This window comes from Taudactylus pleione, unplaced genomic scaffold, assembly GCF_031769625.1.
Source record: "Taudactylus pleione unplaced genomic scaffold, aTauple2 ptg000007l, whole genome shotgun sequence".
NCBI classification, from domain to species: domain Eukaryota; kingdom Metazoa; phylum Chordata; class Amphibia; order Anura; family Myobatrachidae; genus Taudactylus; species Taudactylus pleione.
Window position 1 is genome coordinate 11872693 of NW_028284410.1, and position 26335 is coordinate 11899027.

Below are 26335 nucleotides of genomic sequence, written 5' to 3' on the forward strand. Positions count from 1 at the left end.
TTGCCTGCTGTTTGTGCCATGATGAACTATTGCTATGACTTTGCTCACAAGCCCCTCAAATAACCTCGACATTTGTTCTCTACTGGATTAATACATTTTCTATGGATTGATATGGATGTGCTGACTCCTTCTTTCTTTACTATATTATATATATATATATATATATATATATGATAACACAGAACTGGACACAGCATGTTGTTTGTCCTATCTTTGAGTCCTTTGTGTATTATTGTTACAAGATTGGCATCCCGGTGCTCAAATCAAATATGTGTACCAACTAAAAGAACTTATCTGAATTCCAATGTATAGGGTTTCCACTGAACGGAATGGGAGCTGGCTGGATAGCCTTGGAGGAGCTCACATTAGCCCATAAGCGAAAGAGACAATATAGTGTAGTACTTATTTTACAGGTATTGGGGCAAAAAAATAAAAGGATTGCATACCAGACAATGCTATGGTAATAGCATGTAGTGGTATGTTTCCGGGTAGTGCTTTAGTATCCCTTTACTGTTCCATAGATGTGTACTGGAGAGGTGCACAACAGGCTTTAAATCAAATATAGATTATCTACATCAGTATATTTTATGAGGGTTTGTTTCAGATACAATAACAAAGGAACAATTATGGAAACAGAAGAAATAAAATAATTAAAATATGTATCTAATATAGGTGGTGGCCATTTTGTTGGGGATAAAATACAGATATTACCAATTACAATAAAACACCTGCAAAATCACAAAGATTAAATATATATTTTAAAATTATAATTAGCTTAAAATTTGACCATAAACATCTCTAAAAGCAACAAAAGAAATATTCATGTCATATTAAAGCTAAAAATTACATAAAATACATAGGAAGAAGAGGGCTTAAAAACCACTGTTTGTAGAAATTGTCCATTAGGTAAAAGAGTGTTCAGTTCAAATAACCAGTACATTTCTCGTTGCGAAACTTTTACTGCAAGGTCTCCGCCTCTTGGGCCCAGTTTAACATGTTCAATCTCTCTATATGTTAAATATTCTGGGTTCAAATTATGGTGTGTCTTGAAATGTTTGGAAACTGAGTGGCTTTTGATCTTATTTTTAATATTTCTAGCATGCTTCTGGATTTTAAACAATAGATTTCTTTTTGTATTTCCCACATATTTCATACCACATGAACATTCTAATAGGTAAATTACAGAGGGGGTATTACAATTAATACATTGATTTATATTATATGATTTTGAATTGTTGAAATTACAGAAAGCTCTTCATTCGGGTGATAGTATTTACGCATGTTGCATCGTCCACATTTGTAGGAACTGATGCATTTGTTGAGGTTTTTGTTGATAAAGTTGGTTTAAGCATGCTTGGAGCCAGGATATCCTTAAGGTTCCTTGTTTTTCTGAATATGTTAGTCAGTTTCTGAGGTAAGATGTAAAGGTGCCCACAGACATAGCGATATACTTACGATCAGACGATGTGTCCGATTTCCCTTGAAACTCTCCCCGGCAGCTAAGCACATGATCTGCACACGATCTGCACATGATATGCTGTCCAATCTTTATCCAATCTCCTGCAGCCAGACTTTTTTATAGTGCATTGTGTCCTAGATTGTCAGATCTGCCGTACAGCGTGGCAGATCTGACGATGCGATGTGCGACCTGCAGGGGCGCACATCGCATCATGTTCGTGAGTGGGGACTCACAATTTGGGCATTTTTTACCCGATCTGTCGTTCCGATGTGTCGGAATTGGCCAGATCGGTTAAAAAATTGCTATGTGTGTGGGCACCTTTAGATAATAATAATTTTATTTATAGAGCGCTTTTCTCCTAAAGGACTCAAAGTGCTTTACATTTACAGTACAAAATACAAAATAAGCTTAAACAAGGGACATTAGTGAAATGCTTGGGTGAATAGGTGAGTCTTGAGACTATTTTTGAAGGATTCTAGAGTGGAGGCCTCTCGAACTGTGCGGGGAAGTGAGTTCCAAAAGTTTGGAACCACAAAACTGAACGCTCGACCCCCAGACGAATTCCGTGAGATTTTAGGTACTGTGAATAGGCCTTCGTCAACGGATCGCAGTAATCAAGAGGGACGGTAAGGAATCAGAAGCTGCTTCAGGTACCCTGGGCCATGGTCATTTAAGGCTTTGTAAATTAGAAAGCCAATCTTGAAAACAATTCGCCATCTGACAGGCAGCCAGTGAAGGGAGTAGAGAATGGGTGTTATGTGGCTGGAACGCAGTTGGTTGGTTAATAGCCTGGCAGCTGCGTTTTGTACCATCTGTACCATCTGCAAGCGGTGCAATTCTTTTGCTGGGAGACCGAGGTAGACGGCTTTGCAGTAGTCTATGCGTGATTATATAAATGCATGTATGACTTTAGGCAGATCTTCTGAGGGAATTAAGTGCTTGATTCTGGCTATGTTCCTTAGATGAAAGAATGAAGATTTGATTGTGGCTGATACCTGATGTTTAAGTGTCAAGCCACTATCCAGGACAACACCAAGATTCCTCACGTTTAGTGTTTTGTAATTCTGAACCCCCAAGAGTAAGTCCTGATGGTTGGCTAAGCTGTAGCCCTGTCCTGTGACCTGTCATAAGGACCTCTGTTTTATCAGGGTTCAGTCGCAGCCAACTGGAACTCATCCACTCCTGAAGCTAGGCAGACATTTAGGGTTGTTATTGGGTCCTTTGTACCTGGAGCAAAGGACAGGTACAGTTGTGTATCATCTGCATAGCAGTGGTAGACCAGGCCATGGCATCTGATTATTTCACCCAATGGTAGCATGTATACTACAAAAAGCATGGAAGATAGTATAGAACCCTGTGGGACACCGCATGGAAGTGGCACTGGTGATGAAGAGTTTACTCCAGAAGAAACTCTCTGTGACCTGCCAGTGAGAGAACCAGCTAAGGACTGTGCCATCTGAATTTCAGGCGCTCAATTAGAATCCCATGGTCCACAGTATCAAATGCTGCTGAGAGATTCAGAAGGATTAAGATTGAACAATCACCTCTGTCTCTTGCCATCAGAAGATAATTACGCACACATACCAGGGCTGTTTCAGTGCTATGTCTACTCCTGAATCCTGACTGGAATGGATCATAAATATCATGGGTAGACAGGTGGGTTTCCAATTGCATTGCCACCACTTTCTCAATGACCTTTCCTAGAAACGGAAGGTTTGATACTGGTCTATAGTTGGTCATGCAGTCAGGGTCTAAATTATTTTTTTTAAGAAGTGGTCTAACAATTGTTTCTTTTAGTGGTTCTGGAAAAATGGCTGTTTGCAAAGAGCATTGAGCTATTTATGCAATTACAGGGCCAATAATGTCTATACACCCTATGAGAAGCTTGGTTGAGGCAGGGTCCAGATCACAGGTGGTGGGTCGCAACATTCTGATAATTTTAGCAATGTCTTTTACATCCATTATGTCAAAGCTGTTCCAGGGAGGCAGGTGGCTTACTTTGGCAGGCTTGGTAGTTTGGCACTCCTTTGATGGCACTGTGGGGATTCCAGCCCGGATGGAGGACACTTTATCTGCAAAGAATTTTGCAAACTCATTGCATCTTGAGAGGGATTCATCATGCTGCAGGCATGCTGGTTGCAAAACATCTACACTGTACAGAAAAGCTGAGCTGGCCTATTGTTTGCTGCCTTGATCTCATTTGAAAGGAACTCTGTTTTTTTATGGGTGATTGTTTGATTGATATTCTCTAATATGTTTGATTAGTCTTAACTTATCCTCTACCAGGTTCATTTTCCTTCATCATCTTTCAAGTCCACGCCCCCTTTTCTTGAGTTCACTAACACTATTGTCAAACCAAAGGGCTTGACAGTGTGGTATGAGGGGTCGTATACGCACAGGGGCAATAATATCCATTGCAGCTGTCACATCCCTGTTATAGTAATGGACAAGGGAACAAGGATCTTCACAAGCCCCCATTACTACAAAAAGATCCAGGTTTGCTGCAAGAGCCTGGGGAGTCATGCCCCTCCTTGGACGATACCTTGTCAACTCCATGGGTAAAGTTCTATTTTGAGGGGTTGCGACTGAGAAGTGAATTGAGTGGTGGTCTGACCACGTGACTGGATTCATATTTAGGTCAGAGACATCTAATCCAATCTGGAATACAAGATCAAGAGTGTGACCACTTATATGAGTAGCCAAAGGAATGACTTCTGTGAGGCCCAGAGCATTCATTGTGCACAGGAGATCCTGGCCAAGGTGTGAGAGCTCATCATCAACACATGCATTGAAATCCCCAAGGATCAGCCATCTTTGATGCTCCAGAACTAGTCCAGCAACAATATCTGCAAATTCTTGGAGAAATATCTCTCCATCGCCAGGGGGGCGGTAAGTGAGAAGTACTCTGAATCCTAATTCTGTAGAACTCCGAGCAGCGATGCACTCAAATGAGTGAGAAATTTCCATTGGGTGGACCCTAAGTTTAAGTGCTTTTTTAAAGCAGATGGCCACTCCCCCTCCCCTGTGGTTAAGTCTTGGGTTGTGAATGACAGAATAATTTGTTGGAACTGCAGGTTCCAAGATAGGTGCTGCATTTTCATCTAGCCAAGTCTCTGTAATACAGGCAAGATCTGCAGATTCAGTAAGGTCAGCAATTGTGGCAGTCTTGTTTCTTATAGATCTGGCATTACAAAGGACATACCTGATTGGGCATACCAGAGGGCCTGTAGTTTTCTTTATATTGAGTGTAGGGGCTCTGGGGATGTCAGTCACAGAGCGAGAGTTTAATGTTCTGTTCTTCCAAGCACAGGGCAGTTTGATAGGTACCACTTCTATTTGTCTCCTATATGAAACTGGTGAACCTGAAGGCAAGGAACTTAGGTGGTTACAGCGGATAGGAGATTTTCGTCCTTGCTTCCCATGACTGCCCTGTTGAGTTTTTTTGAAAATGCAAAGGGATTTAAGAATAGAAGCCTGTGTTGGATCAATATGAACTGCTGCTCGTGGTAGGCGGAGTGAAAGCATAAAGCTGGAGGTGTAAAAATACATTGGGTCATCGATGAGAGAGCATGAATTGCTCCTTTTGAAGTGGATATTCTGAGCAAGGGTAAAGATAACATGTCTCCAGGGGGGGGGGGAATTGGATCCTGTGTTTTAAAATGACCAGATTCCAGATTTCAGAGACTGGGGATACTGTATTTTAGATTATTAATGCAAGAAATCAGAGATATTTGCTGAGTAGAGAACAGAGGTGAATGATGTCTTAGGGGGGAACTGGAGCCAAAGATAATTTGTATTCCACAGTACCTTGCTCTGGGGTGTCCACTGCAGAGGTAATGCAAGTCTGAGTTCTAGTGGAGAGGGCAGAGGTTTCAATCCAATCCAATGTGAATCTAAGTGCAGGAATGCAATCCATTGATTTTGGAGAGATATCCATGTAGTGCAGTACAAGATAAAGGTAAGTCCTTGGATATTTCTTGTGCTTCTGATGTCACTTTTGTAGAATTTAAGCTGTTTTATGGAGATGTTCAGGAGCATGTAAAAGGTGAGGCATCCATCTTGGCGCCTTGTATATATTCTATATATAAATAGAACAGGATCCATTATAAGGATCCTCCAGTTTTTGTTCAGAACTTGTCTCTCTTTTATTCATTACTGAACTGGGTAATGGAAAGAACCATATCTTATTTGTTATTGTTCTTAGCTTTATATTGTAGAAGATCCTCTCTTCCTAGAGCTTCTGTTTTAGTTATGGCCTCAGAGACGGATATTCTCGTTTTTTAAACCTCTCTGCATAAACCTCTAATTGTTTAGAGCATATTTCTTTGTTACTACAATTCCTTTTGATACAATGAAATTGTGAATAGTGGATGTTATCCTTCCAACTTTTAACATGTCTGCTTCCGTAGTGGAGGTAACTGTTAGAATCAACGGATTTTATAAAAGTTCTGGTTGAGATTGCATTTTCTGTATCTTCTAAGATAATATCTAGGTATTCAATTTTTTTTGTAGGTTAAACTGAATTTAAGGTTATGTCATTGTTATTAATAAATTCCATGAACTTCTTGAATTCCTCGTCATCCCTTTCCATATGATGATAATATTGTCGATGTATAGTTTGTATAGATGCATTTTATCTTTAACAGGATTATTGCCATAAATATATTTGGATTCCCAGTTACACATAAAAGATTTGCGTAATTGGGCACAAAAATCATGCCCATAGCAGTTCCGCATATTTGTATGTAATTGAATTGGTTATGTTGGATGTCCAAAGCAGGATCTTGATTTAAAAATTCGTTAAATGATTCGATGCCTATGGGATGTTCAATGCAAGTGTATAGACTGAACAGTAGTAGCCCACATATAATTCTTGTCCCAATGCATTCCTTGTATAATATTTAGAAGGCTTGTGGGGTCTTTTAAATCTGAGGGAAGCTCTTTTACATATTTATTAAGGAATATGTCTATGTATTCCGATATATGCGAGGTTAAAGAATCAATAATCACTAATGTATCTCGTAAAGAGTTGACAAATTCTTCTGTGGGATCCCTAGTGAGTGGTTTACATGAATTTTGATCTCCTAAGAGCCGGACAGCTTCTCTAGTGTAATCTTTTGTATTTATTATAACTATACCATCTCCTTTATTAGCTTGTTTTAGAACTAGGTCTTTATTATTCTGGAGGGTTTTAAAGCTTGTCTTTCCTGGCATGTGAGATTATTTTTGATTGGTGCATCATTATGAGTATCGATCAAATCCTTCTTGGCCATTTCATAAAAAATTTAATATTACTACATTTGTATTCTAAGGGGTAGTATTTAGAAACAGGTTTAAGACCAGATTTGGAAAAGGAGTTTTCATAATTGGACACTGTTGCTGTGTCTTTGCAGACAAAATGTCATTTCAAAGTAATGCTGGCCATACACTAGTATGACCAGCATAATATAAGATTCATCTTACAATTTCCCTTGAACTCCCCAGGAGCTCCTCGCAGTCCCAAATGCATTTTGGACACACGATGTACATATGATCTCACGTTATGATCGATCATGTGCCTGTTGAAAAATTGATCATCATTCTTCAAAATGTCACTGAAATGACAGCGGTTGGACGCATGTTGCATCGCATGGTGAAAAACATGGCACAATCAGCATACAAATACGACGGATCATATGAGCTGCACATCTGATCATACGAAATGTTTTAGGAGCTGTGGGAGCTCACACACACTAGCCAAAATCCTGCTAGTGTGTGGCCAGCATAAGTTTTCTCACAAACTTGTTAAGGTCTATGAAGGTTTGGAACTTGTTGCTTTTTTGAATTGGTGCAAAGTTCAGTCCTTTGTAGGGAAGATATATTTCTGCCCTAGATAATTGGTGATCAGATATATTAAAATGCCCTGTGTTGTTGGATTTCTTATTGTCTGTATGGGCTTCTTCTTTTTGGCTCTACAGTATGCTATTTTTCCTCTGTGTCTTATTTTTAGAGGGGAAGCCAATTGTGATTGCTCCTTGAACATAATCCTATTTTTTGCGTTCTCCTTTGGTATGGAGTTGGAGTAGGAGATAAAAAAATCGCTGTCACTGTTAGAATCAAGTATTTCAAGTGCAGTGAATCTGTTTCTGAATGGTGGTCCCTCTCTAGTTAGGGGACTAGGTCTAGATTTGTATGTGGAAATAGTAAAAGATACAGCGACTGGCATCACTAATAATAAAAGTGCACAGTGCAATAAATATGTAAAATATAAACAATTTAATCAAAATTCATGAGGACATACTAACATAACTGTACAAATTAGAACGCACAAAATAGTACATGTGACCCAGTTTTTTAAAAAATGTCAAGCTAATAGTTACAAGGTAAAAGAGCAAAGATGATATGCTGAATTAAAAATGCATATCAATAATTCTTAACACCATAGTGTTTGAAGAAAGTGCAGATGGACAATAGTATATATTGCACAGGCCCAATAATATATACTAAAAGCAATTAGGAATAAGGTTCTAAAAAAAGCAGTGAGTTAAAAAAGTGCTTATCTTAATAGCTCAAAGGCAAGAGTGCAGCTTCCCCAACGCGTTTCATCCAATGGGACTTTTTCAAGGGATGATAGCTAGCAAGCATGAGTCCATATTTATACCAAACTTAAACAGAACTAATTAGTCACCCTCATTTCAATTAGTGACCTCATATCCGGTCTGCGGAGGGATTTAACAAAAGACAATTCCAAAACACTCCTATGTATGAAATACATTAATTATAATAAGAACGGAATTCCAGTAATGTCCAAATATTTCTAAAAATATGTACAACTAAGCGTGAAACTTAGCAGTACTTCCGCCTAAGAGATTATGAGTTTCCGCCCTTAACATCAACATCCGCCCTCTTCCAGGTCCAGACGGAGACTAATGGCAATAGGATCGACATCCACTAAACACCTGCGACTTCCGCCCTCACTTCTGGCTCCATGTGGCATCCATCCTTCCAATCAGTGTCCAGGAATATTATCACGGGTATCCAGCTTCCGTCCGGTCCACATGACTTCCGCCCTGACTCAAGTATCCATCGTCTCGGCAAGCATCCGCCCATAGACGACGTCATCAACATCGCTTCCTTCTCCTATCATGTTCCAGAAATAGGCACAGCCATAAGTCTATGGCAGCAAGAAAACTTAGTAGTTTTTGGGAAATTAGAAGCGCCATTTTGAGAAAGGGTAACTTAGCACAAAGTGTTAAAGTTGATAAACACACCAATTAAATAGGCATAACATGATGATAATAAAACTAAGTGCAGCAACATAGCCTTAAAATCACATCAAATTCTAAATAGCAAATAAATAATAATAAAAAATGACAACAAAGGTACAAATCATTGGCTGGTTAAGAGGAATAAAAAATAATAATAATATTGATAAAAACTAGGCAATTAAAATAGTGATGAGGAGCAATAGTCTTCATAAAAAATAGTCTTTATAATAAAAAAAAATGATATAGTCTTTATAAAAAATGGTCTTTATGAAAAAATCTTTATAGTAAGTGCAAAAAAGAGGAGGGGTTTGTAGATAAAAATCATAATTAACCATGGAACAAGGGTAGAGAGTTAGAACCATTCAGAGACCCAGTGGCTATCTCGCACCCTGTTGTAAGTATGTATGAACACTACAACACCTGGTATTCCCAGGAGGTTTCCCATCCCAGTACTGGCCAGGCCCATACATGCTTAGCTTCCAAGATCAGACAAGATTGGGCATATACACAATGGTTTGGCTCTAGGTCCCTTTTGACATACACAACTACCGCCTTGTCTCTTACAAGAATGGAGCAATCTCGTAACTCTCATTAAATCCTTGTGGAGCCATGGTGTTCAACTCGAAGATCCAGAACATCTATGGGTACTATTTTTGCCCCTAGTTTTGCGAACATTTTTATGGGGCACTGGGAAGACAACTACATTTATAAAAATAACCAACTTCATAAAAATATTGTACTGTACAAGAGATACATTGATGATATTTTAATCATCTGGGAAGGTTCTGAGGAACTTTTCAATAATTTTTTAACACACATTGCAATTAACGATTTTAATTTGAAGTTCACGTCCCATTTTAGTAATATATCGGTTGAATTTTTAGATTTGGTTTTATCAAATGAAAATTATGAGATCATTACCAATAACTACATTAAAGAAGTTGACACTAATAGTTATTTACATTTTAAAAGTGGACATCTCAAAAGATGGAAAACCAATATCCCCTACTCGCAGTTTTATAGGATCAAGCGGAACTGTACGAGAGAACAAGATTGTGAGAAACAAATTCAAGTTTACACTGAGAGATTCCTCAACAAAGGTTATCCTGTTAAATTATTATCACAGGCGGCAGAAAAAAACCAAAGACTTGACAAGGGATGAATTGTTACAATATAAAAATAAAGATCTGGGAAAGAAAAACTGTGTGCTTTTTGTGACCACCTATAATGGACACGAGAACAAAATTAGGAATTCTTTACAGCAACATTGGCATATTTTGCTTAAGGACCCAGTCCTGAAAGAGGTTCTCCCTTCAAGGCCTGATATAATTTACAAGAAAAGCAGGAATTTAAAAGACATCTTAGCACTGAGTATGATTAAGAGTGGGACATTCAAAACCAGTGAAATCCTCCCCAAGTGTCTTGGTTGTTATAAATGTGGACATTGCAATGTCTGTAAGTTTATCCATCCACGAAGAAAAATATTCCACAATTTTGATGGTTCAAAGGAATATAAAATCAAGAACTATATGAACTGCAATACCATCTCTACCATCTACTCTTAGAGTGCAAGTGTGGTTTAAAGTACGTGGGGAAAACTAAGAGACCAATAAAGTTGAGAATTCAAGAGCATGTTGGCAATATTAAGAACAAAGTTGACGGACATGCGGTGTCTAAGCATTTCTCTATCTACCATGATTCCAATCCGGAGGACTTAACTTTTAAATCAATAGAGCATGTTAAATTAGGAGAGAGAGGGGGCGATCTAGGGAACAAACTTTCAAGAAGAGAAATGTTCTGGATCTTCGAGTTGAACACCATGGCTCCACAAGGATTTAATGAGAGTTACGAGATTGCTCCATTCTTGTAAGAGACAAGGCGGTAGTTGTGTATGTCAAAAGGGACCTATAACCAAACCATTGTGTATATGCCCAATCTCATCTGATCTTGGAAGCTAAGCATGTATGGGCCTGGCCAGTACTGGGATGGGAGACCTCCTGGTAATACCAGGTGTTGTATTGTTCATACATACTTACAACAGGGTGTGAGATAGCCACTGTGTCTCTGAATGGTTCTTACTCTCTATCCTTGTTCCATGGTTAATTATGATTTTTATCTACAAACCCCTCCTCTTTTTTGCACTTTCTATAAAGATTTTTTCATAAAGACCATTTTTTATAAAGACTGTATAATTATTTTTCATTATAAAGACTATTCTTTATGAAGACTATTGCTCCTCATCACTATTTTAATTGCCTAGTTTTTATCAATATTATTATTTATTATTCCTCTTAACCAGCCAATGATTTGTGCCTTTGTCGTCATTTTTTATTATTATTTATTTGCTATTTTGAATTTGATGTTGTGATTTTAAGGCTATGTTGCTATACTTAGTTTTATTATCTGATATCGCTATCATCATGTTATGCCTATTTAATTGGTGTGTTTATCAACTTTAACACTTTGGGCTAAGTTACACTTTCTCAAAATGGCGCTTCTAATTTCCCAAAAACTACTAAGTTTTCTTGCTTCCGTAGACTTATGGCTGTGCCTATTTCTGGAACATGATAGGAGAAGGGATGTTGATGATGTCGTCTACGGGCGGATGCTTGCCGAGACGATGGATACTTGAGTCAGGGCGGAAGTCATGTGGACCGGACGGAAGCTGGATACCCGTGATAATATTCCTGGATGCTGATTGGAAAGACGGACGCCACATGGAGCCAGAAGTGAGGGCAGAAGTCGTAGGTGTTTAGTGGATGTCGATCCTATTGCCATTAGTCTCCGTCTGGACCAGGAAGAGGGCGGATGTTGATGTTAAGGGCGGAAACTCATAATCTCTTGGGCGGAAGTACCGCTAAGTTTCACGCTTAGTTATACATATTTTTAGAAAAATTAGGACGTTACTGGAATTCCGTTCTTATTATAATTAATGTATTTCATACATAGGAGTGTTTTGGAATTTTCTTTTGTTAAATCCCTCCATCAGACCGGATATGAGGTCACTAATTGAAATGAGGGTGACTAATTAGTTCTGTTTAAGTTTGGTATAAATATGGACTCATGTTTGCTAGCTATCATCCCTTGAAAAAGTCCCATTGGATGAAACGCGTTGGGGTAGCTGCTCTCTTGCCTTTGAGCTATTATATATTTATATATATATATATGTATATATAAAATTGGTAGGTCATTCTCAGGGTATGGACTCTGAAGGTCTTACTGTGGTATCTTGCACCAAGACGTCAGCAGCAGATGCTTTAAGACCTGTAAGTTGTGAGGTGGGGCCTCCATGGCTTGGACTTGTTTTTCCAGCAAATCCCACAGACGCTCATTCTGATTGAGATCTGGGGAATTTGGAGGCCAATTTGACACCTTGAACTCTTTGTCATGTTCCTCAAACCATTCCTGAATGATTTTTGCAGTGTAGCATGGTGCACTATCCTGCTGAAAGAGACCACTGCCACCAGGAAATACCATTGCCATAAAGGGGTGTACCTGGCCTGCAACAATTTTTAGGTACAGTAGGTGATACGTGTCAAAGTAATATCCACATGAATTGCCAAACTCAAGGTTTACCAGCAGAGCATTGCCCAGAGCATCACACTGCCTCTGCTGGCTTGCCTTCTTCCTATAGTGCATCCTGGTGCCATCTCTTCCCCAGGTAACCATGCACATGCATTCGACCAGCAACATGATGTAAAAGAAACCGTGATTCATCAAACAAGGCCACCTTCTTTCACTCTGCTCCATTGTCCAATTATGATGCTCACATGCATATTGTGGGGGCGATTTCAGTGGTGGACAGGGATCAGCATGGACATTCTGACCAGTCTGCGACTACACAGCCCCATAAAAAGCAAGCTACCATACACTGTGTGTTCTGACATCTTTTTATCATAGCCAGTATGAACTATTTCAGCAATTTGTGCTACAGTAGATTTTCTGTGGGATAGGACCAGCTTGGCTTGCCTTCGTTCCCATGCGCATCAATGTACCTTGGAAGCCCATAACCCTGTTGTTGGTTTGCTGGTTGTCCTTCCTTGGACCACTTTAGGTAGGTACTAATTGCTGCATATAGAGAACACCCTCAAAACCTGATATTTTGGAGATGATCTGACCCAGTTTTGTAGCCATCACAATTTAGCTCTTGTCAAAGTCACTCAGATCCCTAAGCTTGCCAATTTTCCTGCTTCCACCACATCAACTTCAAGAACTGAGTGTTCATTTGCTGCCTAATATATCTTACCACTTGACAGGTGCCATTCTATATTGGCAATTAATACTCTTCACACCACCTGTCAGTGCTTTTAATGTTATGACTAAATCGGTGTGTGTGTATATCAGTGACCAACATTTCAAGGCTACATTTCATCCAGGTTGCCCTGACAAAAAAGCTGATGTAGCCTTGAAACGTTGATCACTTTGAATAAAATATTTGCTTTTTCAACTACTGGACACTGAGTGCCGTTATTTTTAGGACAAGTAGCTATATGCCTAACGAGCTTGGTTACAGTCAGATTCCTGGCTACCCCTTTAAGAAACAGCTTAAGCTTTAAGAAACAGCTGTCGGACAATGTGGGGTATATGTTGGAGTGAATCTCCCCTATTGAGATGGGACACTTTACTGATAAGTATTGATGTGTTTATGATGCTCAAGATGGCTTAAAACTTGTGATGGCATTAAGGGAATTTTTACATTGCTTTGAATATGGAGTACTGGTCCTTTTCCTTCCTAAACCCTCAGGGATATGGAGGTTTAGATGTGTTTATGTGCTCAAGCTGTGACTGTGCACCAGTCCTTTTTGTGAGATGTGTGCAATTTATTTTACAAGATATATATATATACAGTACCAGTCAAAAGTTTGGCCACCTTATCATTCAATGGTTATTGTTTATTGAAATTATTTTCAACATAGTAGATTAATACTGAAGACATCAAAACTATGAAAGAACACATATGGAATTATGTTGTAAACAAAAAGTGTTAAACAAATCAAAATATGTTTTATATTTTAGATTCCTCAAAGTAGCCCCCTTTTGCTTTGATGACAGCTTTGCACACTCTTGGCATTCTCTCAATCAGCTTCATGAGGTAGTTTCCTGGAATGGTTTTGAATTAATAGGTGTGCCTTGTCAAGAGTCAATCTGTGGAATTACTTGCTTTCTTAATGTGTTTGAGACCATCAGTTGTGTTGTGCAGAGGTAGGGTTAGTACACAGTGGACACCACTATTTGACTACTGTTGTAATCCATATTTTGGAACCAACCACTCAACTCAGTAAAGAGAAACAACAGTCCATCATTACTTTGAAACATGAAGGTCAGTCGATACAGAAAATTTCAAGAACTTTGAATGTATCCTCAAGTGCAGTTGCAAAAACCATCAAATGCTATTATGAAACTGGCTCTCATGAGGACCGCCCCAGGAAAGGAAAACCAAGAGTTACCTCTGCTGCAGAGGATAAGTTCATTAGAGTTACCAGACTCAGAAACCGTTACTTAACAGCACCTCAGATTAGAGACCACATAAAGTCTTCACAGAGTTCAAGTAGCAGACAAATCTCAACATCAACTGTTCAGAGGAGACTGCGTGAATCTGGCCTTCATGGTCATATTGCTGCGAAGAAGACACTACTGAGGATGAACAAGAAGAAGAAGAGAATTGTTTGTGCCAAGAAACACAAGGAATGGACATTAGACCAGTGGAAATGTACTTGGTCTGATGAGTTCAAATTTTAGATTTTTGGTTCCAACCGCCATGTCTTTGTGAGACGCAGAGAAGGTGAACGGATGGTTTCTGCATGTGTGGTTCCCACTGTGAAGCATGGAGGAGGAGGTGTGATGGTGTGGGGGTGCTTTTCTGGTGACACTGTTGGTGATTTATTCAAACGTCAAGGCACACTTAACCTGCATGGATACGACAGCACTCTGCAGCGCCATGCCATCCCATCTGGTTTGCGCTTACTGGGACCATCATTTGTTTTTCAACAAGACAATGACCCCAAACACATCTCCAGGCTATGTAAGGGCTACTTGACCAATATGGAAAGTGATGGACTGCTGCGTCAGTGACCTGGCCTCCACAATCAGCCGACCTAAACCCAATTGAGCTGGTTTGGGATGATTTGGACCCCAGAGTGAAGGAAAAGCAGCCAACAAGTGCTCAGCACCTCTGGGAACTCCTTCAAGACTGTTGGAAAACCATTCCAGGAGACTACCTCATGAAGCTGATTGAGAGAATGCCATGAGTGTTCAAAGCTGTCATCCAAGAAAAAGGGAGCTACTTTGAGGAATCTAAAATATAAAACATATTTTGATTTGTTTAACACTTTTTTGTCTACAACATAATTCCATATGTGTTCTTTCATAATTTTGATGTCTTCAGTATTTAACTACTATGTTGAAAATAATTAAAATAAACAAAAACCATTGAATGAGAAGGTGTGTCCAAACTTTTGACTGGTACTGTATATATATATTATGTGTTTTTAGAAATCTGTTATTACAAATCTGGTTCAATAAGGTGATGTGAAGTGGGGGGACTTTTCCACAAAATCATGGTTTATAAATACATATTTGTGTATTTGTAACCACTATTACGCCCAAACTACAAACATATTGAAAAAAAAGAAAAATAGAAGCTAATAATGTAATAATGAATAACTTATCTTTGTGCAACTTTTACATGTACCTATCTTCTCCATAAGGGGCCTCAAACAAACAAATTTGTATATCTTTAGGAAGTATTCGAATTACTAACCCTGTCTCTCCTCTTAAACTGCACTTCTGCAATACAGTATCATTTTCTAAAATCACAAATAGGTCTACTACAGTATGTTAGGGAATAGAAACGACAATCATAATCTCACAAATAGCCCACTTGGAGAGTCTTGTGTGCATCTTAAGCGGCACAGAGTGTGCTTTTGCTGGGACTTCTGAGCTTTTAAGAATTAAGAGCTGGAGACAAAACACTCACAAGTCCATTTCTCACAAAGCCTTTCCTAAACATTTAATTGTTCTTGCAGAACACCAGCGTTGTTATGACATCTTAGTCAAACATGCTTGGCTTCCTACTTGCCAAGACGCCAAGATCATATTCCCTTTTCTATATAATCATTCATTGAGTTTGGTTTAGCTCTTAGACTGGTACTTTTAATAAAACACTAGGGCTAAGAATAGGCTTGAACCTTGTGTAGAAATAGAGTTCATGCAGGGGTGTAACTAGAAACTGCTGGGCCTCTAGCTAGATCTTCCCCCTCAATCAAAGTTCACTTCCATTGGTGGACCTGTCCATGCATCTCACAGCTGTACAAAGCCAGTATTATTTTCTTTTGGAATTCTTTTTGATATTAAAAAATATGTAGATAAAAATACATTTTACTGTTGTTACAGTTAAGCTTTTCCATTTCCTTGCCCCACTATCCAGGTACAGGAATGAGGAGAATTGTTTACAAAAGTATGGTGATATGCTTAATCAAACATTTGTAACAATTATTGTCAGGCTTCGTTACTTGACCCTTTTCCAGCTCTTCTCTCCCACTGTATATTTGTTTTTCTGTTTATATCTTATATTAGTTTTTGCACAGTTACAACAGGTAATTATAAATACATCATGGTGTGTATTTTGTATTATCTATACATAGTATAAAATAAAGTCCCTGGTAGGCATCTGTTTGTTTGTTTGTTTGTTTGTTTGAGCTAATCTCACTGGACAGATTTTGATGCAGTTTAAACTATTCTATGGAGCATTTGTCAAGGAAGGTTTAGGCCTATGAAACATTAATGTATGATAAAAGGGAGCCAAGCAGTGATGATTTTAGTGAAGCAAGTCAATGAAATAATGGTTCCTAGTAAGCGTCTGTCTGTGTGTTCGGGCTAATCTCGAGGACCACTGGGAAGGATTTTGATGCAGTTTTCACTATTCTATAGAGCATTTGTCGAAGAAGGTTTAGGTGTATGATACATTAATGTATGACAAAAATTATGATACAAAATTTCAGTTTTTCCCTTTTTTTACCGTTACTATTTAATGTATGAGAAAAATTATTCTTTCATTTCAAACCCAGTGAGATTCTGCTTTGGCATGGCAATTAATAAAGCACAGGGGTAGACACTTAATGTGGCTGGAGTCGACCTTAGTGTAGAGTGTTTTTCTCATGGACAACTTTACGTGGCCTTTAGCGTCTAAACTATATCTTTTCATGTTGCCATTTGGAGGAAACATGGCTAATGTCATCTACAAGGCAATCTTATAAGACCTCGGTTAAAAAAAGGCTATCGCCGTAAATTCAAAATTTCTCCCGTGCAAAGTCGAGACAGGTAGCTAGTTAAAATTAAACTAGTTTCACATGTCTACAGTGACTGCATCCCAGTGGAATAATGCGCTAATTAGGTACTCTAAGTACAGTATAAATTGCAAATATACCCTCTCTTGATAAAGGAAGCACCATATAAAAATTATTTTGGAGTCTGAGTGTTTGCAGCCTGCGGTCTGCCTTCGAGTCTAATTGAATAGCCCCGCTGCTTTAATTAGCCCACAGTAAATTACATTTATGCATCAGAGCAAATTTCCTATTATCCTAGATGCAAGCATGTTCAGGTAGCAGAAGGACTCATCTATCCACTACAGCCCATGAAATAATAGTAGCTCTGATTTTATTGTTCTGATGTCCATCAAGTCAATATGTATTAATTAATTAATAATAGACAGCAAGAAGAAAACACATATTTCTTGAGGAGAATTGAAAATGTAAAAGGTTGGAAGCAATTAAAAAAATAAGCAATAATAATGTTCACACATGCTTGCACTGAAATAGTTAAATACATGATCAGATGAAAATACTAATTATTAAATATCTGTGGTATTAAATACAAAAATTCGTAGCATTACATTCGGAAAATTGTTCATGCTTATAGTACCACAGTCAACATTGATAATTACTAGTTGGAGTACCCGGCGTTGCCTGGGTTTAAATCTTCAAGGTATTAAGTTAGGCATCTCAGACCAATTGCCACCCCTCTGTGAAGTTTTCATCCAAATACATACAGTGGAAGGCCCAGAACAGGCTCCTCGGGTCAAAGTTTTGACCAGCGTACACCATAGGGAGGTCTTTGCTGGATCTAATCTTCAACTTAATAAATTAGGCATCCCAGACCAATTGGCAGGCATCTCAGACCAACTGCCACCCCTTTGTGAAGTGTTCATCCAAATCCATCCAGTAGAAGGCCCAGAACAGGTTACCCAGGTCAAAGTTCTGACCAGTGTACACCAACTGGAGGTCGACCGGGACCTAATCTTCAACTTATTAAGTTAGGCATCCGAGACCAATTGCCAAGCATCCAAGACCAATTGCCACCCCTCTGTGAAAGTTTTCATCCATGTCCAACCAGTGGAAGGCCCGTTCAGCGTACACCAACAGGAGGTCCAACCTGGACCCTAACCCACCTAAAACCTGGCCAGGATCCAACTGGACCTCTTCGCGTTGGTTTTTTCCCAATCAGTGCAGGAGTGTCCGAATGCATAACTGGACAGAGAAACAAACAAACACACCAATGAATTTTATATATAAGATAACAATCAGTATAGACAGCAAATATATTGCAAAATTAAAGGATATACTAATTATACTATTTATTTTTCAAATACATTTTATCTGTAGATGATATGATAACAGCATCCTACAATGGCATAGTCTCTGACATGTGTTTACGCTTCTTTGTGAATAGGTTGAGATGGAGTTTTTAAATAGGGAGCAATTAATCAAGTAAAATAAGACTTGTACTGTGCCTGGTGCTTTGATTGCTTTTGAAGCTCACAGAAGTTCCTTATTTCAGCATTAACACTCAGTTTGTGCCTTCAGTGGTGGAATTGGGCCAGAGGAAACACAATTCACTCCATTTTGCCAGAGCCGTAATTAGGGGTGTGCGAGCGATGCTGTCGTACAGGGCGCTGCCCCACAACACATGCATGTAGCTTGAAGGGAGCCTGAATGGCACCCTGCATCCAGTATGACTGCTGCAGAGCCACTAGGAGTGTCCAAAGGACACTCCAGACAGACAGCCTGTGTAGATACCTGTAGCATCCCTAGGACACTTCTGGCAGTGCCCTAAATCCTATAGTCATCAGCCCCATCCCCTAGGCGTGACATCTTGACATTATGGGTTTAGGAGGTGGGGCTGCCACAGTGTGGCATAGAGCCCTGTTCAACCCATGTATGTAGTCAGGCTGGTGGCAGCCACAAGTTGGAACTGCTATATTTATGCCTCTGGGATCATGAATTTCTCCCACTTTACATGCACGGAACTAAATGTATATTTTCACATGTATTCAGAGTTTTACATATCTTTATGAACAGACTGCCTTTATCCATACACTTGGTTTGATATTTGTCATTACTGTTTCATTTGTAGTGATAGTTAATGGTACTAAGGGCTCAATTCAGACTCGCTCGCTAGATGCATTCGCACGCACCCAGGGTATGCATATTCAGCAAAGGCAGGCGATCGCACGGCAAGGCATTAGCGCACCCACTATCTCTTGGCATGCAATCGCGGTGTGTATGCAGACACCCACAAGCATGTCTTAAGACACTCCACTGAAGCACGTCATGAAGTGTATGCAACCATCGGTACCATCGAGTACCATTGGATGCGATTGCAGCGCTTGTGGTTGACCACACCCTACCGCAAGCACTGACAGTGCTTCAGTGTGAAATTCAACCAAGTGATGTGTACTATGATGCTTTCTGAAAATTATGCACGCCCCCAGTTACCACCCACAAACGTCTTGTCATGTCACTCAGTCTAGCAAGCAGTCTATGTGCAGTGAGCGAACGCTTCCCGATCACCTGGACTAGTTCCCGCACATGCACTGCGCTGCATATGCATGCGCACATTGCGAACCATTGGCAGCTACAAGTGAACGCAGCCTAGCGAGGGGGTCTGAATTGGGCCCTAAGTACCAGCACCTTTTATTTCCTGGAAACAGGAAGTTCTTCTTCTGTCATTCTGTCATAGTATCTTCAACACTCCTTCCTGAATTTGTCATCATCATGATGATTAGTGGAAAAGTAATTAAAAGGTATACAACTCTGCAACTTTGCAGTGCAAAAACACGCAAGATATAATTCATAAACTGCGTATATTTTTAACTCTGCATCAACTTCTGTAAGCTTAAAGCTGGGTACACACTAAACGACGTGTGTACCCAGCGATGCGACCGGCGACACCCCAGCCGACTGGCCGACATATTGGGCAGCTGGTACACACTGACGATTCGATGCCCAAGCGTCCGATATGTAGGACCCCGCCGCATCCTGCTGCATGGAATCATCAGCCGCATCGTCAAGTTGAGCTGCATGTAAGGCCGTCCTCATGGGAGCACGCACTGCGCAACACTTAGCGATTTTAACAATTTAACGTTTTGATCCATTGGAATTGGACAAACCATATAAAAAATGCTAAGTGTGTACTCAGCTTAAGAGTCCAGTAGCTCCTACTAAATGAATAGACTACATTCTTCTGGAAATTGGTTCAGCTGACAGCAAAAGTTAGGCATCTTTTTGGAATTACTTAAAACCTATGAAGACACCATAAGAATAGCCAAAGTTTTCTGCATCTCTATTCAAGATTTATTTGTTTAAATTATTGGTTAATTTAATCTAAAAATTACATTGGTCTTTGCCAATGATTTGTAGTGTTTGCTCGCTGATTTTATTATTGTGTTATCCAAAATTTATAGCATGTCTTCTTTCTCAACAATACATGTTTTAAACAGATTTTTTTTGTTTTGTTTTGTTTTCCACAACTGGAGTGAACAAGGCTTTCCGATTGTATACATCCCTCACAGTGACACGAAAACTTGAAAATACTTTAAAACCAGCGGTTCTTAACCTTTGGGGGAGGGTTTGGCAATTGAAAATTTGGCCAGAACCCAAATTGTCTCTAATCAGCTTTGTGATCCATTCTTTTTTGTCATTCATTTTTGTAAATCTTATATTATTACTTTATTGTCTACAAATGAAATATATTTATTGTTTAAAGCCTAAATATGTAATAAGAAATCAGGAATTTGTACCTAAAACTAATATTAAAGCATTATTCATAATCTATTTCTTGGTTTACAGCATGCAGTAGGATTGCAAAGAGAGGATGGCAGAGACCTGTCCTAAACAGCTTGATAACCCACATTTGATTAATGACTCGTAGTATATGAACCCCTGATTTAAAACAGTTCAGCACCAAAATCTCAAGTTCAGATGAATAAATGAATGTTTTATTTTCTTATTATAACATTGCAGGTATATGACGAGATATAGATGTCAGAACGGCATTGCTTAGTAAAAGAATAAAGTGTATAGATAGCTCTATGATTGCTGCCATACCAAGACATTGCTCTAGATCAAGGATGGGGAACCTCAGGCCCAGGGGCCGTATAAGGCCCGTGGAATCATTTGGTCTGGCCCTCTGAGCTTTTTTCTGCTAGCCTCATCTGGCTAACAGGGTGCCTAGAATGACACCATGCAGCAAAAATCTATGCATAGGATGCTTCAGATGGTCACACCGCTGCCCTACAGCTCCCGGATGCTTCGGGCATTGCTGTAATCACCAGCGATATGTGGCCATGCCCCTGTGTGACACAACACATGGAGGGTGTGTGGCCTGCACCAGGCCAGTGAATAATGTTATATATATATATCAAAATGGCCATCAGCAGAAAAAAGGTTCCCCAACCCTACTCTAGAGACTTTCCTACTGGCACACAATGAACAGCATCCTATGGCAAACAGTTTTGTTTTTGTCAGTGTACAAAACATTTTCCTGCTAATTTTCCAGATTGGACATTCAAAACACATTAGGTCCTTCTTCAGTAAACCTGCTGCTCCCAGAGATATCATTATTATCATAAGATCCCTCTCAGGTAGGGCTGCCCCATTGCAGTTAACGAGCTAATGCCATCCGAAGATACAGTATTGTTAGCCCACACATGTAAGATCTGCTTTGCAAATCTTGCTAAATACATGCCTACCTTATAAAACCTAAATACATTTTCTGAAACCTAAATCTTCATAAACCATCTCATAGACAAATTATTCCATTTTTGAGACTATGAACAATACTTCCATAGCATTTAAAGGCCTAAAAACTATTGTTTAATAAAAGTTAGTTACTGTAAAAAAATTATAGGACTGTACCAAAACTACTATAGAGCAAGCACACATAATTAAAACTATGCCAGTGAGATATATATATTTTTTTTGTTCACTTCAGGCCACATTCCAGTCACCATCCTATGCAGTGCAATGTGGTTTTTCCAAGGTAAAAATATGCCTTTGACTATACTCTTAACAATGAATTGCAGCAAATAAATTGTACTGATTCATTTTCCATATAAATCATTTTGTTTTTTAGAATGATATTAAAAGTAGTACATCTATTTGTGTCATGGTGTCCAGTTGTCATCAATATTGTTGGCAAGCTAGTTATTATCGAATACCCCCAAACATAAGTACAGCATGTAAAGACCAAACATTCCTTTGTGAGCTGTTTTGGACCAATCATTGTGATTTATTTATTAATATATATTTAAATAGAGGGTATTGGTTCAATCAAATTGGTGATCCCAGTGCTGTAAGACATCTGCGCTAACCATTGTGCCACCGTGCTAGCTATCCTATAAGGAAACTGTCTCGTTAATATAATGTTTCTCTGTAATACATGGTGTGGTAGCACTGAAGCTGTCACATTTAATTGTGTGAATGTTTTTCCAATAAATTTACAGAAATGAACAAGGGTCTAGATAGAACCACAGTCAGGTGTCCAAATGTTAGCATGAAAGAGTCCGTTGTTAAGTAATTTCTTGGAGTGCTGCATGTTAAGATGTTTCCTGGAATTGATTGGGCGGGTTTTCCAGAGCCTGTGCTCTCCTGCTGAGAATGGTTTCCTTCTGATTGTGTTGGATAGAAATCAAGGGACATCAAGGAACAAAATACCTAAGTGCTGTTAGTTGATAATTGCCAAAAACGATGTTGAGTTGATCGTACCTATTTGTCTATGAAAGTAGGCTCTGCAGTCAACATATCATGTAAGGCGAGCTCAGGGGGGACAGAAACCTCCCGTGGAGCAGACTTAATTTAAAAAAGAAATAAAGTGTCTATAGAAAATCCTCAAACCCTGTCACAATCCTTACCTATTGTCACACTACACCCTGTAAATTAAAATAAATGAAATCAAAATGTTTGCATTTTATTTATACATTCTAACCCTCCACATAACATTATACAAAATCTTAACAATTAATATAATTGATGTACTAAAATACCTGGTTTGTATAAGTGACCATGCTGTTAGAGTGACCATTATAAACTTGCTCAGGTACAACCAACAGGCTAATTGGCCACACAACAGGCTAATTGGCCACACAACAGGCTAATTGGCCACACAACAGGCTAATTGGCCACCATCTGACATAATTTGTAGCGGTTTGATTAATTCAGAATAAATTTCAAAGGGGGCAATTTAACTGTTACCATTGGCGTCTGTCAATGCCAGGAGCCTGATGGAGCAATTCTATTGGTGCTCCATTCAGGCGCAAACAGCTGTGGGCGACAGCCCTAAGCAGGACTTTAGACAGCTTTAGCCATTTTACGTGGTTAAACCCAGTCTAATTAGGAGCCACAAGCGTGATAATTAATTGGTGCCCAAAAACAATTGAATTGCAACATTTGGCACCCATTAATTAGAGTGCTTTAAAAATAATTTAATCGCCCCCGAAGACTTTTACGCCCCCAAAGACTTTTAAAGCATATGGCACCATCAACACCTTGCCTACATCAGGTCATCCCTCCAAACTGGAATTGATCAGTTTATGCATGTGACAACTATCTCACAAACTTTCCACAAAGCTGGACTATATGGCAGAGTGACAAGAGGAAAAAACTCTTTCTAAAAAGTAAGGTACCAAATCTCGTTGGTGCTTTTGCCATTAAAAAATCACAAAAATCACAGATTCTGATGTTATGTGGCAAAAGGTTGATTGGTCAGAAAGACAGAGATATAATTTTTGGACTGAACTCCTCAATGTTTGGCAAAAATGAAACATAACACACCACCCAACATGTTTCATCCAGTAGAATTCATTAGGGGTGGCTTTTAATCTTAATTTATTTCATTTTTATTTAAATTTTCAAAATCTCTGATTTTGTCTCTTTGTTTTTAACATGTGGACGGTGCTCAAAAATAGTGATCAACAGCTCCAATACTGGATGATGCAGGCATTTCTGCAATTTGTTATATTGCAAGTCAATGTTTCAGATGTCTGAAATTTGTACTCATGGTTTATGATCTATCTACCCAAGTTACATATGATCTGCATTAGGCAAACCTGGAGAATTGATACAGTAGATTAGTGTTTGATTTGCACTCTTAATACTAGATTTTAAACAACAGACCATTAAAATATGTTGCCTGCATCATCCAGTATTGGATCTGCTGATCATTATTTTGAGCACCATCCACATGGTGAATGGAGGTAGGACTGTACTGCTCTGTTGGGACAGTGCTCATGTGAATGATTAATTATTCACTGCAAAGTGCTGCAAAATATGTAAGTACTATATAAAAAAGTGTTACCAAATGAACATACAACCATCAGTGACAAAGAGCCATTAGAATCCTGTACATCCTCTGTAATTTTCATGAACATTCCTGACTGTCCCTGACACCATTTAAATATGTTAACAGTGAGATAATGTATGGATCAAGCAGCACAGCTACATATAAATGTGTAATCCATAGCAGAGGTTCCAAAACTTGGTCCTCAAGGCACCCTAAGAATCCAGGTTTTAAGGATATCCGTGGTTGAGCACAGATGGTTAAATCAAGACTGAGTGACAGGAGCCGGGTGCTGCACTGTAGCATTAAGTCCAGCACTCGGCTCCTGTTACAGTGAGGGAGCCGGCACTGCCCGCACCTCCAGCACCCCCCCCACCCCAGTGATAACCACGCCCCTTCCCCAAGACCATGCCCCTCCCCCGAAGCCACATTCCTTTTCGGCGCCACATGGCAACGCCGCACACAAGGTGTCCCTCCCCACACCGGGTGTCACCGCGGGGAGGGACATCACTGGACTGAGGTACTAATTACTGTAAGTCATCTGTGCCCAAGCATGGTTATCCTTAAAACCTGGATCATTAGGGTGTCTTGAGGACCGAGTTTAGGAACCTTTGGTCTATAGGATGAGCCATGCCTTAATAGATATTAGGTTGATATTTCAATTGTTACATTTTTTATTTTCTTCGGTGCAGATATTTTACCTGATATGTGAGAAAAACAAAGATGGCTGTGTTAATAACCAGTGCTGTCACAAGCAGCTTTATTCAATTCTCTTTCTCAGAAATGACATCAAATCAAATCACAGGGATGTTTTTGAGTGCTTCTCAGTGTAAAATATGTTATTTGCGTCAATGTTCATGCTTCTGAATGCAGTAAAAATAGTAATAAAATTGCCCATCCATGAAAAACACCTGTATGGACAAGCTGTTAGGGCTTATACACATAGGCATGGGTGTTGAAAAACAAATCTAATTAATAGGGTAAACATAGCCTTGCACTTTGTCCTCACTTTGTCAGAGTATTCGAATTTAGACGTCAGTTCATTAACTTATCTCACAGCTTGCCTGCATCATAGCGTGCTATGGGCCTGATTCAGAGCCGCTCGCAAGCGGCCGCTCGTTCGCTCTGAGCGATGTTCGCACATCTGCGCATGCGTATGGGTTTTAGTACGCATGCGTGAACCAGTCAGTGCGGCCGAAAATCGTTTGCTCGCAAAATAGCGAATGCCTGCTAATTTGAGTGACAGGATGAGGCGTTTGTGGGTGGTAACAGGGGAAGGTGCTTGAAAACGGGGAGTGGAGATCCGAACACAGGCGTGCCAAAAGGTCAAAAAGGGCGTTTTAATGGTATGCATAATTAACAAAGCAGCGTCATCGACCACGTCACTTGGTTGTTTCTTAGCCTGAACTGTTCACATGATTGCGGTAGGAAAATCCAAACAACAGGCACTGCGAGCAGTTCAGACGCCTTTCGATGTACTCGATTAATCTAATAAATAGCGGAGATGACGTATGATGCGAGCGGCCAGGGGGCGTTTTTTACAAAAAAACGTCCACATGTTTTGTTCGCTCGTTCAGACAACAGACAGCAAAGAACGAACAGTCAATTTAAATAGCCAGCCCCTTTTTCTGGACGAGCGAGCGCAAATAGCGTCCGGCTCTGAATCAGGCCCTATGTTCCTAATGAGCATTCCCATACAACTCACTTGTATTCTAGAGTGTTCTACTGTAGTTTCTGAATGCTATAGGCAACTTGACACAAAGTAAAAAATTTGACAGTAGCTGCATGTGTAAAGTTGTTTCTGCTTAAATTACTTTATTAAGTGCATTTAATACACTTTAAGAATGCATGTTACATGCTTAAATAAAATACTGAGAGCCAAATCTTATGTAGTGACAATGTTTAGTAAGGTAGTAAGAAAAAAGCAACCAGGATATCACTATCGACCACCCCCAAAAATAAAGATTCCTAATCGTTGCAATTTGCGGCAATGAGGAATCTTTATTTGCCCAGATGT

General features: G+C 39.4%; 1 protein-coding gene and 1 pseudogene across 2 annotated transcripts in view; both read left to right on the top strand.

Annotated features, from left to right (window-relative positions):
* RSPO1 (R-spondin 1) overlaps positions 1–26335 on the top strand; it is a 163582-nt gene that overhangs the window by 56653 nt on the left and 80594 nt on the right. The gene's annotated exons all lie outside the window — the stretch shown is intronic.
* Positions 10610–10728, top strand: LOC148542892 (5S ribosomal RNA; annotated as a pseudogene).